We start from the raw sequence: 15,985 nt of genomic DNA on the forward strand, positions 1-15,985 counted from the left end.
GTTGGGCATGATAATATCCACAGGTAGCCTCAACGAGTACAGGCACATTATCATCAGTAATATTTATGTACGTTCCCTTCCGGATAACTCACAGCATGGTACAATTGACTTGTTGACTGATATGCTCGACCAGCTACATTTCAATTGGCCTGAAATAATTGCAGCTGACTGCAACACAATGGTCAGGATTGGGGAACCATTGCTCACTATGAGCAATGGTGAGAAGGAACCTTGGAGGTCACCTTTTATAGATGTCAATCCAGGTCACAGCCATACAAGGGTTGCCTTTCAAATCATTGATATGATAGTTGAAAAGGTGCTGAGGGTCCTGAATGGTTGCACAGCCTCTGATCTCTCTTTTTGAAACACTTTCAAAAGAGCTTCATATGTAAGCAATATAGACTACATTTTTCTAGACATATGTGGTGGATATAGAGGTGGTGTCTAGAATGGATAGCGATGATGAAGCACAAATTAATTCAGGACCTTTTATGGGCATAAGTTCCATGCCCAACAACTGTTCTACTGTTATTACCACTACAAATAATCAAAGGAATGTCAAATGGGTCACAATCTCCAAAAATGCTATAACTTTGACCCACATTTACCAAGCCTATGATAGAAATCCTGGGTCCATATGAGCAAATCGACAAAAATGTGATCAATTTTGTTAGTCTTCATTGTGAACTATTGGACCAATTAAAACAGTTTTTAAAAAAAGATGGTCGGAGAGATCAACCCTGGGCAGTTGCCCTGGATGGTACACTGGCTAATGTAAAATTGCTAAAACAGCTTTATTAAAAGCAGCCAAGAAGGGAGATCAAAGTGAACAAGAAGAGACTATAAGGCAACTCTGGTTAGATGGAGAAAGTCATGGGAGGCAGCAGAGTGGGACGATCTTACAGAATCTCTTTAAAATAAGAACATAAAGGTATTCTGGAAAATAGTAGCTAATGGGAGTCGATCCGAAGACATTCACCCTGATTCAGTTGGTCAGTTTGAACAGTGGATAACACATTTTTATGAGCTGTATGGAAATTGGGACATCAATGCTTCTCCCCTGATGAGGATTCTAGAGGAAGCCATATAGATTTCCACAATGCTATAAATTAAGAGGAATTTTTGGAGCTTGGGTTGGCCAAGATGGGTCAGGCTTTACCTCATATGAAAAGGGAAAAAGCGCCTGGCCTGATGGCATTCCAAGGGATCTCTATCTGTCGCAACCTGCAATCTGGGTTCCATATTTAACTACCCTTAGTAAAGCTATCATGAGAGGGGAGGCCATCCCACTCTAACAGGGTGAAGCAATCCTTGTCCCGATCCACACGAAGGGAAGGAGGGATATCCCGGCCAATAAAAGGCCAAATGCCTTAATCAATAACAGCCAAAAGATCTTCTGCTGACAAGCCGTATCAAGGCTTTTGACATGAATAGCAGATTGCCATATCCCCTTAGAATGTCATACAGGATTTAGAAGCAAGGTCAGTACTTTGGACCAGGTGTACCGCTTCAAGACAATGGGGGTTATTCTAACTTTGGAGGAGTGTTAATCCATCCCAAAAGTGACGGTAAAGTGACGGATATACCACCAGCCGTATTACGAGTTCCATAGAATATAATGGACTCGTAATACGGCTGGTGGTAAATCTGTCACTTTTCCGTCACTTTTGGGACGGATTAACACCTCCTCCAAAGTTAGAATAACACCCAATATGTTGGAAACATGCGGTCTTGAAGCGGGCCATTTATATGTGGCCTTTATGGATATGAGGGCTACCTTCGACCTTGTCTCCAGGGAAAACTTTTAGAGAGTGGTAGAGAATTATGGCATTCCGGTTGACTTACTAAGGATCTTACACTTAGAATTCCTACTAAGTGCTGGGTTAGGGTGGAATGCATCTGGCACCCATGCTGTTTAGCTTATATACTAGTGGCGTGGTAGAGTAGCTGGGAAATTGCAATCATGACACTCTAAAATCATCAGGCATTAGACCTCCAGTGCTCATGTTTGCTGATGACATGCTGGTGCTTTCTGGAACACCAATGGGCCTTCAGACCTTGCAAAATCAAAGCTCATGGCAATTAATCCTCATTGCTCCTTTAGGGGTAAGGTGTTGGCGGAAGGGGCTCCCCTGGGACACGTAAAGAGGTTTGATTACCTGAGCATTAGGTTTGTTGACAACTTGTCCTGGGCTCCGAAAATAGAGAAAAGTGAAGCATTATTGCAGCATAGGGCAGCAGCTGTGGTGTGGAAATTTAAGGCCACCTCCAGTGGAACGCTCTTACCAGTTCTCAAAGTTTACAGTGCACTGCCTTGGCTGGGGCTACCTATGGAGCAGAGATATGGGGCATCACAGATGCCTCCTGCCTGGCTCTAGCAGAAAACAAATGTATTATTGTAAAGAAATGGCTCCCTGTTGCAGTTACCCCCCACTTTTTGCCTGATACTGATGCTGACTTGACTGAGAAGTGTGCTGGGACTCTGCTAACCAGGCCCCAGCACCAGTGTTCTTTCACCTAAAATGTACCATTGTCTCCACAATTGGCACAACCCTCGCACCCAGGTAAGTCCCTTGTAACTGGTACCCCTGGTACCAAGAGCCCTGATGCCAGGGAAGGTCTCTAAGGGCTGCAGCATGTCTTATGCCACCCTAGAGACCCCTCACTCAGCACAGACACACTGCTTGCCAGCTTGTGTGTGCTGGTGGGGAGAAAATGACTAAGTCGACATGGCACTCCCCTCAGGGTGCCATGCCAACCTCACACTGCCTGTGGCATAGGTAAGTCACACCTCTAGCAGGCCTTGCAGCCCTAAGGCAGGGTGCACTATACCACAGGTGAGGGCATAGGTGCATGAGCACTATGCCCTTACAGTGCCTAAGCAAAACCTTAGACATTGTAAGTGCAGGGTAGCCATAAGAGTATATGGTCTGGGAGTCTGTCAAAAACGAACTCCACAGCTCCATAATGGCTACACTGAATACTGGGAAGTTTGGTACCAAATTTCTCAGAATAATAAACCCACACTGATGCCAGTGTTGGATTTATTAAAAAATGCACACAGAGGGCCTCTTAGAGATGCCCCCTGTAATTTACCCTATTGTTCAGTGCAGGACTGACTGGTCTCTGCCAGCCCGCTGCTGAGAGACGAGTTTCTGACCCCATGTGGTGAGAGCCTTTGTGCTCTCTGAGGACAGAAACAAAAGCCTGCTCTGGGTGGAGGTGCTTCACACCTCCCCCCTGCAGGAACTGTAACAGTAACTGTAACTGTAACACCTAGCGGTGAGCCTCAAAGGCTCAGGCTTCGTGTTACAATGCCCCAGGGCACTCCAGCTAGTGGAGATGCCCGCCCCCGACACAGCCCCCACTTTTGGCAGGAGAGATAATGAGAAAAACAAGGAGGAGTCACTGGCCAGTCAGGACAGCCCCTAAGGTGTCCTGAGCTGAGGTGACTCTGACTTTTAGAAATCCTCCACCTTGCAGATGGAGGATTCCCCCAATAGGATTAGGGATGTGCCCCCCTCTCCTCAGGGAGGAGGCACAAAGAGGGTGTAGCCACCCTCAAGGACAGTAGCCATTGGCTACTGCCCTCCCAGACCTAAACACACCCCTAAATTGAGTATTTAGGGGCTCCCCAGAACCTAGGAACGCAGATTCCTGCAACCTAAGAAGAAGAGGACTGCTAAGCTGAAAAACCCTGCAGAGAAGACGGAGACACCAACTGCTTTGGCCCCAGCTCTACCGGCCTGTCTCCCCACTTCTAAAGACACTGCTCCAGCGACGCTTTCCCCAGGGACCAGCGACCTCTGAATCCTCAGAGGACTGCCCTGCTCTAGAAGGACCAAGAACTCCCGAGGACAGCGGCTCTGTTCACCCAAGACTGCAACTTTGTTACAAAGGAGCAACTTTAAAACAACTTGCGTTTCCCGCCTGAAGCGTGAGACTTGCTACTCTGCACCCGACGCCCCCGGCTCGACTTGTGGAGAACAATCACTTCAGGGAGAACTCCCCGGCGACTGCGAGACTGTGAGTAGCCAGAGCCCCCACAGCGACGCCTGCAGAGGGAATCCCGAGGCTCACCCTGACCGCGACTGCCTGCTCCTCAGATCCCGACGCCTGGTAAAGACTCTGCACCCGCAGCCCCCAGGACCTGAAGGATCCGAACTCCAGTGCAGGAGTGACCCCCAGGATGCCCTCTCCCTTGCACAGGTGGTGGCTACCCCGAGGAGCCCCCCCCCCTTGCCTGCCTGCATCGCTGAAGAGACCCCTTGGTCTCCCATTGAAACCTATTGGAAACCAGACGCGTGTTTGCACACTGCACCCGGCCGCCCCCGTGCTGCTGAGGGTGTACTTTCTGTGCTGACTTATGTCCCCCCCGGTGCCGTACAAAACCCCCCTGGTCTGCCCTCCGAAGACGCGGGTACTTACCTGCTGGCAGACTGGAACCGGGGAACCCCCTTCTCCATTGAAGCCTATGCGTTTTGGGCACCACTTTGACCTCTGCACCTGACCGGCCCTGAGCTGCTGGTGTGGTAACTTTGGGGTTGCTCTGAACCCCCAACGGTGGGATACCTTGGACCCAAACTTGAACCCCGTAGGTGGTTTACTTACCTGCAAAAACTAACAAACTCTTATTCCCCCTAGGAACTGTTGAAAATTGCAGTGTCTAGTTTTAAAATAGCTATATGTGATTTATATGAAAACTGTGTATGCTATTTTGATTATTCAAGGTTCCTAAAGTACCTACCTGCAATACCTTTCATTTGAAGTATTACATGTAAATCTTGAACCTGTGGTTCTTAAAATAAACTAAGAAAATATATTTTTCTATACAAAAACCTATTGACCTGGAATTGTCTTTGGGTGTGTGTTCCTCATTTATTGCTTGTGTATGTACAACAAATGCTTAACACTACTCCTTTGATAGGCCTACTGCTCGACCACACTACCACAAAATAGAGCATTAGTATTATCTCTTTTTGCCACTATCTTACCTCTAAGGGGAACCCTTGGACTCTGTGCATACTATTCCTTACTTTGAAATAGTGCATACAGAGCCAACTTCCTACAATTATTGTTCAATTTACCTTCAACTATCCCTTAAACACCTATATGATTTGACTTAACACTGAACAAGGTTGATTTAGTGGTACTTCTAAAAACTCAAAAATACTGGATACGACTTTGGACATTGGTGGAACTGTCTCCTTACTGTGACACTCTAACCAAATGCACAGAGTTAGATAAAAACAGATGTATTCCTTGGCTTAAAAGGATAAAACAACTTTGTGCAGCTATTAAAATGGAGGAAGTGTGGCAGTCCCCAAGGGCAATGGAAAAGGATGTAGCTTGTAAGTTGAAAACATTCTTCTGGGAATGCATGCTATTTAGGGCATGGAATGAGCATAAAGGGGAGTCTTGATGCAAAATATTTCTCCAAAAATGCATGCTCAGTTTTGACCCTTATATAGACAGGATTAGGCCCAGTCAACCAAAAAATCGGTATCTCAAATTCAGAATCAGCAATTTACCCCTAAATTCATTAACACCCATCTGGGCGAAGGACACTTCTGCTCATTGCCCTTTTTGCCCGCTGTCCCCAGAGACAGAAGAACATTTCCTATCTTCTGCCCAGGTCATCTGGCTCCCAGAAGGAGGTGGATTCTCCCTATTTTCCGACTTCTAGGCATCACAACCTCTGGGAAGCAATTAGGCTCCTGAGATGCAATACAAAGGAACAAGTTGTTTTTGCCACCTCTTGGTAGTTACTATGGGCTTGGAGAATTAGATATGGGGAGTTCGCAAAGAGATGCGCTGGTCCTAACTGAGGACTTCTGCTTTTAATATATGTACTTACCTCCGTTCGCCTGTTTGAACACTTTAGGACTGCACTCTATGTCATTTTAAACTATGATTTTCATGTTGACGATGGCTTTTATTCCAAATTATTATTTTCTACTACGTATTGACTTTTATGCTATTAATATATTTTTTAACTTGCATGCATTTTCTACTTTTATGGCTGTATCAACTGAAATAAAGTAATATTGGTAAAACAGGACAAGGAAATTATAGATGGGTACATTTACTAGCAAGCAACATATACTTGTACGGGGACAACAGTTTGATGAATCCAGGTTCAAAAATGCTTTTGAAATGTGTATGACGATTCATTCTTGTTCAAAAGATCACGTTGGTTAAGGGTGGTAATACTATATTAATTTAAATAAGAACTAAAATAAACGTTGAAGTTTCGGCCTCTGTCATAATGGATAAATGAGACCCTCCTCAGTATTATGATGTATAGGGTATGTATGTTAAAACCCTCAAAGTTAAGTATTGTCGTGTCATCGTAGCTCAGTTGATTGGATTTAAATATATGGTGGTTTATTGAAGAAGTCAGTATAGAACACGCAATTAATTTTCTGCAAGAAAGCGGGATTTTGTTTGTTGCGCTTGCATTAGATGAAGTAATTATTAATGACGTACTGAAGACAGACGTCTGTTGCTTGCTTTGGATTTCAGACTGAATCGGTCTGTGGACACATTGGCAGAATTGCTTGGGCGCCAGGCTTCATTGGCACAGTACCAACAAAAGTATCTTGCTCTTTACTCATGCCGCACAGCGTTGGTAAACAGCACTGCTGAAGCCAATAGGTCCAAAAGACAAGAACTATTGGCTTTGCTAGTGCTTGTTCAATTAGAGGCAGATGGGCAGCAGCTGCTTGCTTTCATTGAACTGGAAAAACATTTTAAAAACAAACTTTTAAAACAAACAGCAAGGCACTAAAGCAGCTGCTGCTGAGCCGTAGAGGTCCCATACTCATACAGCAATTTATGTGTCCTTTGTGTTTCACAGTTGGCTACTAAATTAATACCCACATCCAATGCTTAATTTGTAAAAGAATAAGTGCCAGTGCCCAAAGTTTTGCATTGAAGCTCGTGCCTGGCACCACTATAGGTCTGGGTGCCAAATACCCAGGGTGCCTAGTCTTAATTCCACTCATGCCTCTTTAATCCACAACCAGAAACACCTTGGCTCCTGTATCACATTTGTGCAGGTTCTTGTTTTCTCCCTTGTCACTGCTTTTCCAAAGTCCTTTTCCTCCTTCTTTTATCCTTGTGTTTTTTTGGCCCTCTCTTGCTCTGGATCAAATTCTGATGAGGGAAAAATAAGTGCTGGCACCCTAAAATGAATGCGAGAGGACCCCACCTACAACCAAGGGCTCAAATTATGCACTGTCCACATGTTACGTTAGTCAGTGCAAACTGGATTACACCAATAACTAGGGAAGGTGAACAGGGCAGATGGCCGCACAGTGCAGACCTAGAAAAAGTAAGGCTTGTTGTCCCCTGCCTGACTAGGATCCAGTGGATAAATCAAGTAGCAGAGGACTGATGCCGCTTGTCTCATGCGATGCCACACTGAAAATCTAGCCCCTAGTCATGTGTTATTATGCACAAATGCACAAACATAAGCGGCGTGCTGATCATAGTTGTTCATATTTTGCACGTGCTGGTATCACCTGCTTTTAGCTGCTGCTAAAAATGTGGACCTTATTGCCAAGTTTTGTGCAGTGTGCAAATTGGTGGCAAAAGTACATCCTCTCAGTAGTGCAGATACATGTTGCGCTGGGATATTCCATACTTGGAGACACAGGATTGGTATCTAGATGGTACTAATAATTCTTCCAACCTAAGACCAATTAAGTGGAACACTACTTTTAATCACAGGTTACCATTATTAAGTAAACAAAGTTTTATATACTTTCTTTCTACCATCAATCTAACAATTGGTGTAGTGAATGGGGTGAATTTGTTACAAGATATATTTTTTATCTCTACTAACACAATTAGGAGCTAATTGTCTTGTCCTAAAATAAAGATCGTTTAATAATGTTAGCAAAAAGAAATCTTAAAAAACTGTTGAGAGGAATGTTAAAAGGAACAGAGAACTATATTGCATATACTGTGATAAAAGGGGATAAGAAGGTCTTGGGATTTGGCTTGGAAGAAACTGCACTATGCTACTAAAACCTGCACTATGAGACTATTTTGGACTTTCTTTAGCGGGGGGTACTGATTCAATAAAACCAGTAAATGACTTCTACATACCTCATGAGGAATGGAAAGTGCATGTGGATAATCTATATGCGTGCCCTTGCCCAATTTCTACGACCTACCATGATTTCACAATACAGACCTTTGGATTGACAAAGAGGAATAAAGGGTGCTAAAACAAAATCTCGTCCTTCGAAAGCTGCTGAGTCCAATGGGATGCTCATTGACTTGATTAAAGTTGTTCTCTGCACTGGGGTGAGCTACTTTATGATTTATTCACAAAGGCCTTGGAATCTGGAAATTTACCACCTCATGGAAAGAGGCCATGTACTCTCCTTGCATAAAAAAGATTCAAAGCAGAACCCAAGTGATTATCTTCTCATTGCTCTGTAGGATGCTGAAGCAAAAATATTTGCAATACTTATATGTGATAACTTATTACAGTGGGTGTCTGATTTTAAATTAATTTCCATGGAACAATCAGGATTCATACAAGGATAGTTGACTGTTGATAATATCATTGCTACAAATTACTGGCAATTGTTTGAAAAGAAACCTCAATTTATACGCTGTGCTATGTTGACTATTCGTCAGAGTTCAACAACATCAATCAACTCTAGGCGAAATTGTCCAATTACGGTATTAATTCTACTAGTTTACATGTTATAATATGCCCGCACAACAACACGTGTCTCCAGTTAAAGTTGTCATAAAACAACTTGTCGCCAAAATACTGACAGCCAACAGCCTTACAAATGACTGTATTTTAGCTCTGCGTATTTTCTCAGTTCACATTGCAGACCTATCAACATTTGTAAACCTTCCTGAGGCACTGGCCACTATGGGCCGGATTTAGAGTTTGCGGTTGGGTTACTCCATCAGAAATATGACGGATATCTCGTCAGCCTTATTACGATTCCATTATGTCCTGTGGACATTGCAATACGGCGGACAGGATTTCTGTCACATTTGTGATGGAGTAATCTGTCCGCCAAACTATAAATCAGACCCTATGTTGGGAGGTAAATCAAAACTGTTACATGACAAATGCTGACGATATTATTCTACTCTCATTGACCATGTCAGAGCTTCAATCTCAGTTACGGAACCTACAGAAATGTAATGTAGAAAATGACTCAAAAGTCAATCCCAGTAAAACAAAAGTTAGGGTCTTTGGCAAAGCTCAGAACCACATTAAACTAATATTTGGCAATCTCCTGGAAGAAGTTTAAATATGTAAACTATCAGGACCTTATGGTCAATAATAAATTAAGATGGTTTAGTAATTTTTCCAATTTAAAGACCAAAGCCTGTACAGTACAACTTTAAAAAAAATGAAAGCTTATGAAGGACAGGCGATCTTTCAATCCTTAAAGGTGTTTGAAACAAAACTAGTGGCAATCTTACTGTGCAGAGCAATAGTGCTCCCTGAAAAATCCAACAGGACACTTGTTATATTAATACATACTGTTTTTCTACAACAAATTGCCGATTTATTTGGAAATTAGGCAAATGTTTAGACTTTGTTTATCAAAGTCTTAAGGAAGTGTAAATGAAATGTAGATTTAATGGAAGATTTGTATTATTTGTGATTTTTATGGTATTTATTACGGTGATGAATATATTCATAATTTTATTCCATAAAGGCATTTGTTCTTTCCTTCATTCATTCTTTTCAGATTTCAGTGCCTGGTTTCGTCTAGCCTGTAAATGAGGCCCTTTGTTTCCCATCATATCGTCGTCAATTTTTTGCAAAACGTTGTTATGACAACGAGGTAACATTTATCATGCTTATCTCCATTTTATTTGATACAACTGACGGGTGAAAATAATAACAACTGACAAAGGCAGCGGTGGGACACTGACTCCAGCTTACAGTTCAGAGCAAATATGGAAAAGCAACTCGTCTGAGGAGACGCATTTAAAAGGTGAGCAGATAAACAGAACAAGCATATCACAATATCTCGCTTTGACTATGAGTGACTGGCTTATTATGATGCATCAGATAGCACATTAAGCTGATAGCAACATTACCATGAGTCACAGTCTGCAGCTGCACATTTCATAACAATCTAACAACCTGTGCAGTGAAGGAAGATACATTTACAGTGAACTTTTACAAAGCACATCAACAAACAGGCCTGTACGAATACAGTTCTCAAGCGTGTTCATACTTTTCTGTGACCTGCACATTAAACAGGAACTTGCAAATTGTAATTGCATATTGTAATTGTAAATTGTATTTAGCTAGTGCTTACTACCCCTGATGAGGTGTTTGGGGGCGAGTAGCACACTACTCTGGAACCCGAGGTTAGAGATAAATAGATAGTGGGTTAGTAACATGTGCTTCCTCTTCCTTGTAAGATTAGTTGTGTTGAGATTGTGATCTTGAGCTCTCATGCATTGTCTCGTTTTGAATAGGGGTAGATTTATTTAGTTAGTTGGGATTGTTATTTAACACATCTGTTCACAATCCAAAGAGAGCTTTATTAATATACTCCCTAACTAGCAGCAATGCATCATACTAGAAAGTCATAGTTATGGGTGTTGCTCTATTGTTTGTTATGAGGTTCGTATAGTAGTGCCATCTCACCCAATGCTATCACAGCACCTAACATGTAATAGCAAATAAACTATGGAGAGAAAGACACTCCACGTTTGTTTAGAAGGCGATTAAAAGACAGGAAAAATTGAGAAGGTAGTATAAGGGAGGGCTGTGAAAATAGGCAATGTGTATGCACTTGTACATCCATACATGTGGGGACTTACATAGTGTAAACCGAGCTAGAACTGAACTGAGCTTTGTAGAGTGGAGATAGGGATGCAAGCTGAGAGAAAGGTGAGAGGGGGATGACACCACAAAGGATGATGGGATGAGGGGGAGGATTGGTGATGTCTTGGATAGAGCATTACAAAAACATAGAAGGTAATGTAAGGTAATTAAATAGTTGGAAAGGTGGGCCGGATTAGGTGGAAGATATGGGTACAGGATGCAGCTGTAGGGTAGGATTGTAGGATCGAGGGAGTGACAAGGAAATGCAAGGTTAGTGATATCAAGAGTAGGAGATGGGCAGCGAGGTTAGACACTTCTGGGGGGAAGGAATCATCAGGGTTTTTGGGACATCTTTGGATGTCTACCTTCATGAAGAGGTTACCCAGCAACTATATGAAACAGTGAGCATGTTAGGTCTGATAGCCTTGATGAAGCAGAAAATGAAGGTTTTGACTTATTAACGCTTAAACGTAGTGCTGCAATAATCATGTGTGACTTTAACCGAACTAATAAAGATTGTACGGGGACAAAATGTGCCCTTAGAGTAGTTTGCCAACATTTATAAGCGTGCTTTATATAACGTGGTGTATTAGAATTGCACTAATCCGACATAATTATAAACGTGTGCTACGATTTGCTTGTTTGAAATGCTTTAGCTTAGCATAACTTTAGCGGAGGCTTTGGCCTAGTTGCCTGGTCTCACGGTTTAGATGCTCGTATTTTTCCAATGTGCTATTAAACGTGTATTTTTGCTTGAAGCTGTACTTTTCCACTGAGACCGTTCACATGCTTATCTTAAAGTTTCGTGCCAGCCTGGCATATTTTTTCTTTACTCCAAGGTCGATTTGCAGGTGCGGACAATGGAGGCTCTGAAAGTGAGCTAATTGGTATACAATGTTGCAACTTGCGTACCCATCTCAAAGGATAATGTATGCTTAAGTAAAGGCTTGAGAACTGTCGTTTTTGATTGGACAATTTGAAGCTAACCTATGAACCCTCCAATGGAAGACCCTACTGGATTTGAACTGTTGTCTATAAAAATCAGGTGCACGAGAAGAAGGTAGCCATTTTGCCCGCGATTACGAACATTCGGACATTGCAGCTATTATGGCCCACTTTGCTGCGACGCCATTTTGAAAGAGACTTTGATGCTTTCTCTAAGCGAGAGAAAGAGACTTTAATGATTCTTGCCCTAGAGACTTTAACTTTGATTTGTCCCTTTGCATGAAGTAATAGTTTTATCTTGCCGCCGTGAGGCAATTGCCCCGTCCACCCCTGCCCCTTTGCCCCGTCCCAATGTCGATCGAGACGGTACCCATGCTGATCGAGAGACGGTACCTGTGAGACGAAGTCTTCCTTGAATGCTGATCGTAATTGGTAAATATGAAAGGAAAATTGTAAATTGCATTGTGTTTCTCTTAGGTAACCAACTGCTGATTTTGACAAGATCCCTAGTTAGGAGTTTTTCCAAATTAATGTTACTAAATTGTTTTTGCATGAAGTCCCACATGCCGATGCTAATTTGAGGTTAGACGAGGATTCCTTTTGTTGCACGATGCAATTTGAGATCTTGTTATGCTGACTAAATGTATGCAATTAGTTCGTTACAGATTATCGTATTAGTGATTTGCATTGCTATTATTGAATGCCTTGTGATTCAAATGCTACATAGATTGCACCTGTTTCGCCGCTATGGACAGCTATTAATGTTCATTTACGTTTATCATTTGGTGTTGAGACACATTTATATTGTGCTAGCTTTGTTAATATAGGGAAATAAAATTCACTAACTTTGCAATAAACTGGTGTGGTTATTCCTGACTGAAAGGTCAGGATTCGCCGAAATGTATTCTGGGTTAATTGTTAAGTGTTATGTTGATCAAGGTATTGCTTATGTTCGTTATTGATTATTGATTTGAGTAAAGTGACCGATTAAGAGTGCAGAGAGTCCCACTTAGTCAAAAGATTCATCGGCCTAAAGAGCGTCCGAATACAGGTAAAATTACTAGTACGGACCGCTCTATCAGTAGATGGTAGCAGAGGACGGTTTCGTCTTTTGGGACCCCGTACTCTTAAAGTACATGGTGTTGAATTAACGGTCTCGACTTTTGAGACCCCACTCGAGAAGTTGAATTAGATTTTTCTTGGATAAAACTGATTGACAGAATGATGATGGGCTAGGTCCACCGCGACTTTCCCGGGATCTCGGAGCTTGTGAATGGAGAGAATGGAGGTGTGGAATCAGCGTTGGCGGTACTAGTGATGGTATGAGTGAAGTTAGGGTTTTGCGCTTGCACAGCTTATTGCCGCAGGGTGTGTGAAAAGGTTGCGAGGATTTTTTTTTTTTTTTTCTTTTAGAGGATAGCGGAGGTGCGACTCCGAGTGTAGAAGTAGAGAAGTCGTCGAACTTCATAGAAATAGCGGAGGTGCGACTCCGAGTGTGAGAGTAGGGAAGTCGTCGAACTTCATGTGCGTGTGGCGCTTTGTGCATAAAAAGGTCCACGTGGTTGTTGTTGTTGAGACGGGCCCTGCGAGGTCAAGAGACTCCGGAGTATGTTGATCCATGTTGTGGTCTGGGCGGTTTAGTAGGTTGATCGGGCGTGGTCAACGAGTCGGTACGTGTGTTAGGGAGTGAAAGAAACTTCGACTTCGGGCTTTGACAAGATTCTAAGTGCACTAGAATAGATCATTGACAAGTTGAGAGTAGGTCTGCGGGTCAGATGTGCTTGCGAACGTGGGGACCGAGAAAGACGGAATAGCGGCCGAGGCTAGTGAAAAGTCCCTAAGGTCCTGAAGCAACTGTGTTACCCTTCCTGTAGTAAACCGACAGATCTGTTTTATTTTTGGTAGCTCGCGATACATGCAAGAAGTTGCTACGAGAGGAGGTGAGTGAAGGAGGACTAGCCGCGAGGCTTTGTCAGCCGCAGTGTGTGTGAGTGTGACATCACTAGGAGCCGCGCTGGGATAGGTTGGTTGTAGAGAAGGGTCGCGCACGGATTGGACGCAGTCCGTGGGGCTCGGTTGGAAGGGGAAAGGCATGCGAAGAGTATTCCGGGAATTAAAGTCACCTATTGATTACAAACTTTGTGAAATAAAAGACGAGAAAATGAAATTCTTTAAAGCATTCAGGAGTGCGATGAAGGGGGAGTCTTACATTAAAGCGAGCGTAGAAGAGGAGACGCCGCCCGAAGGTACACCAGCTTACATTGTAATGGAAGAGAAGGGGGTAGCTCCGTGTCTTTGGCTAAAGCAATGGCACAAACTGACAGAGAAACATGGGAGCGTAGCGTTCCCGATACATGGGACATTCAATATAAGGATCCTAGAGAATTTGAGATTCACGATGTACGACATGAAGGTGCCTCCAAGGCCAGCACAGTTTGAGGCTCTAGCGATTTGGGAACTAATGGCCAGACAGCAACAGCAGAAGAAGTTTGAGACCAGGATCAGAAAGGTAGAAAAGACACTAGCGGATGCTAGGTGGGATAATGCACAGAAGGTGTGGAGGTCAGATGTATTGCAGGGGATAAAATTGTTCCCCGCAATTACTAAGGAAGAAGAGGAGACAGGTAAGAAAGCTACCTGTAAGACAGACAGGAAGTGTTCCAAGGATAGAGAGGACGAGGAAAAGTTGAGAAGAGAAGAGGAGTTAGAGGATGAGGAGTTAATAATGCAATTGCTGAACGACCGTCCACCACCTTATGCAGAGAATGGACAAGGTCCAAGTACCAGTTCTGTCCCTCCGGCACCGGTACAGAACAGTGAAACCCAGAGTTCAGGAGCATCATCGGGATCTAAGGACCCGAGTTTACCGTTCACCCCGCAGATACCGCAGGTTAGGAGAATATATCCAGATGTGCCCATGTTGAAACCAGTAGAAAATTATCAGCCGCAGATGCCAGGGTACTACAGCAGTGACAACAGTGCAGGAATGATTCTAGAACAAACCGTAAGGGGAGTACAGAATGGTCACAACCCAACATTGACACAAGCCGAATCAACCCAGTTTTTGATGCCTCAAAAGCAGATGCAGGGGGGAACAGCACATGCTCAAATGACGGGGAGTCAGATGGGCATGCCGGCAATGATGACCCATGGTGTGGGAATGAACATGCCTCAGAACATGGGAAATGGACAAAACCCAGATGCGATATCACTACTGGATATCCACCAGTACCTTTGTATAGTCAGCCTAATATAGGTATGAGCGGTCAGGGATCAATGCTGCAGAATGGGACAGAGAGGAGGTGCATAGAAAACACTCCAGGGATAACTCCGATAGCGGCTCAGCCAACTGGATCTGGGACCTTGATGGAGTTTAGTCCCGTATGTGCTCAGTCGACACTGGTGAGGTCGAGTCCCCCACTGATAATACCTTTAACATCGAATACTGAAAAGTTGCCGCAACCATCAATGGCAGTCGATGTGAACGCTACACTGATGGGGTTGAATGCGCAACAGCTGACACAGTGGTTCAACAGTTTGAATTCCACACAAAGCTCAGACAGTGGGAAGGGAGAGGATTATATGAACAGGATGAGGCTGAACATGGAAGCACAAGAATTGGTGGAAGGGACTATGGGTGTGAATAGGTTAGAGTCTTACTCGGAAGAAGAGCTGAGATATCTATGTCCCAGGATAACAAAAGAAGTGAACAAGGTACACAAAAGCTTGCAGGAGGTAGCTGACAAAAACGGGGTTGATATAGACAAGATGAAACACTTGAGCAGGAGCTATAGGTTGGATTTTGGGACTGCAGATTTTGAACACATGAGGTCAGCAGGCATGAAGGCGCACCTTAGAGAATTGTTGCAGAGTGCACAAGTGTGGAGGTGCTTAGACAAGTGGGAAAGCAGATGGGTAAAGAGATAGGAAAAGAGGAGGGACAGTGCTACAGAGCATAATGAGAAAAGACCACAAAGCAGCGAAACAGTAACCATGCTGCCAATGAGGGAGACAGCAGGGGGAAAATTAATACATGTACCATGGCACAGAAGCGACATTCAGTCATTTACGGATGATTTTCCCAAACTGAGAGAGAAGCCGATCGAATGGTATCAGCAGACTGATAGGTTTGTGAAGCTTGCAAAATGTCTCTGGGAAGATCTGAACACCCTTTTTGAGATTGTGGTTCCAGCAGATTTGTGGGAA

The sequence above is a fragment of the Pleurodeles waltl genome, chromosome 10, assembly GCF_031143425.1.
Source record: "Pleurodeles waltl isolate 20211129_DDA chromosome 10, aPleWal1.hap1.20221129, whole genome shotgun sequence".
Taxonomy (NCBI): domain Eukaryota; kingdom Metazoa; phylum Chordata; class Amphibia; order Caudata; family Salamandridae; genus Pleurodeles; species Pleurodeles waltl.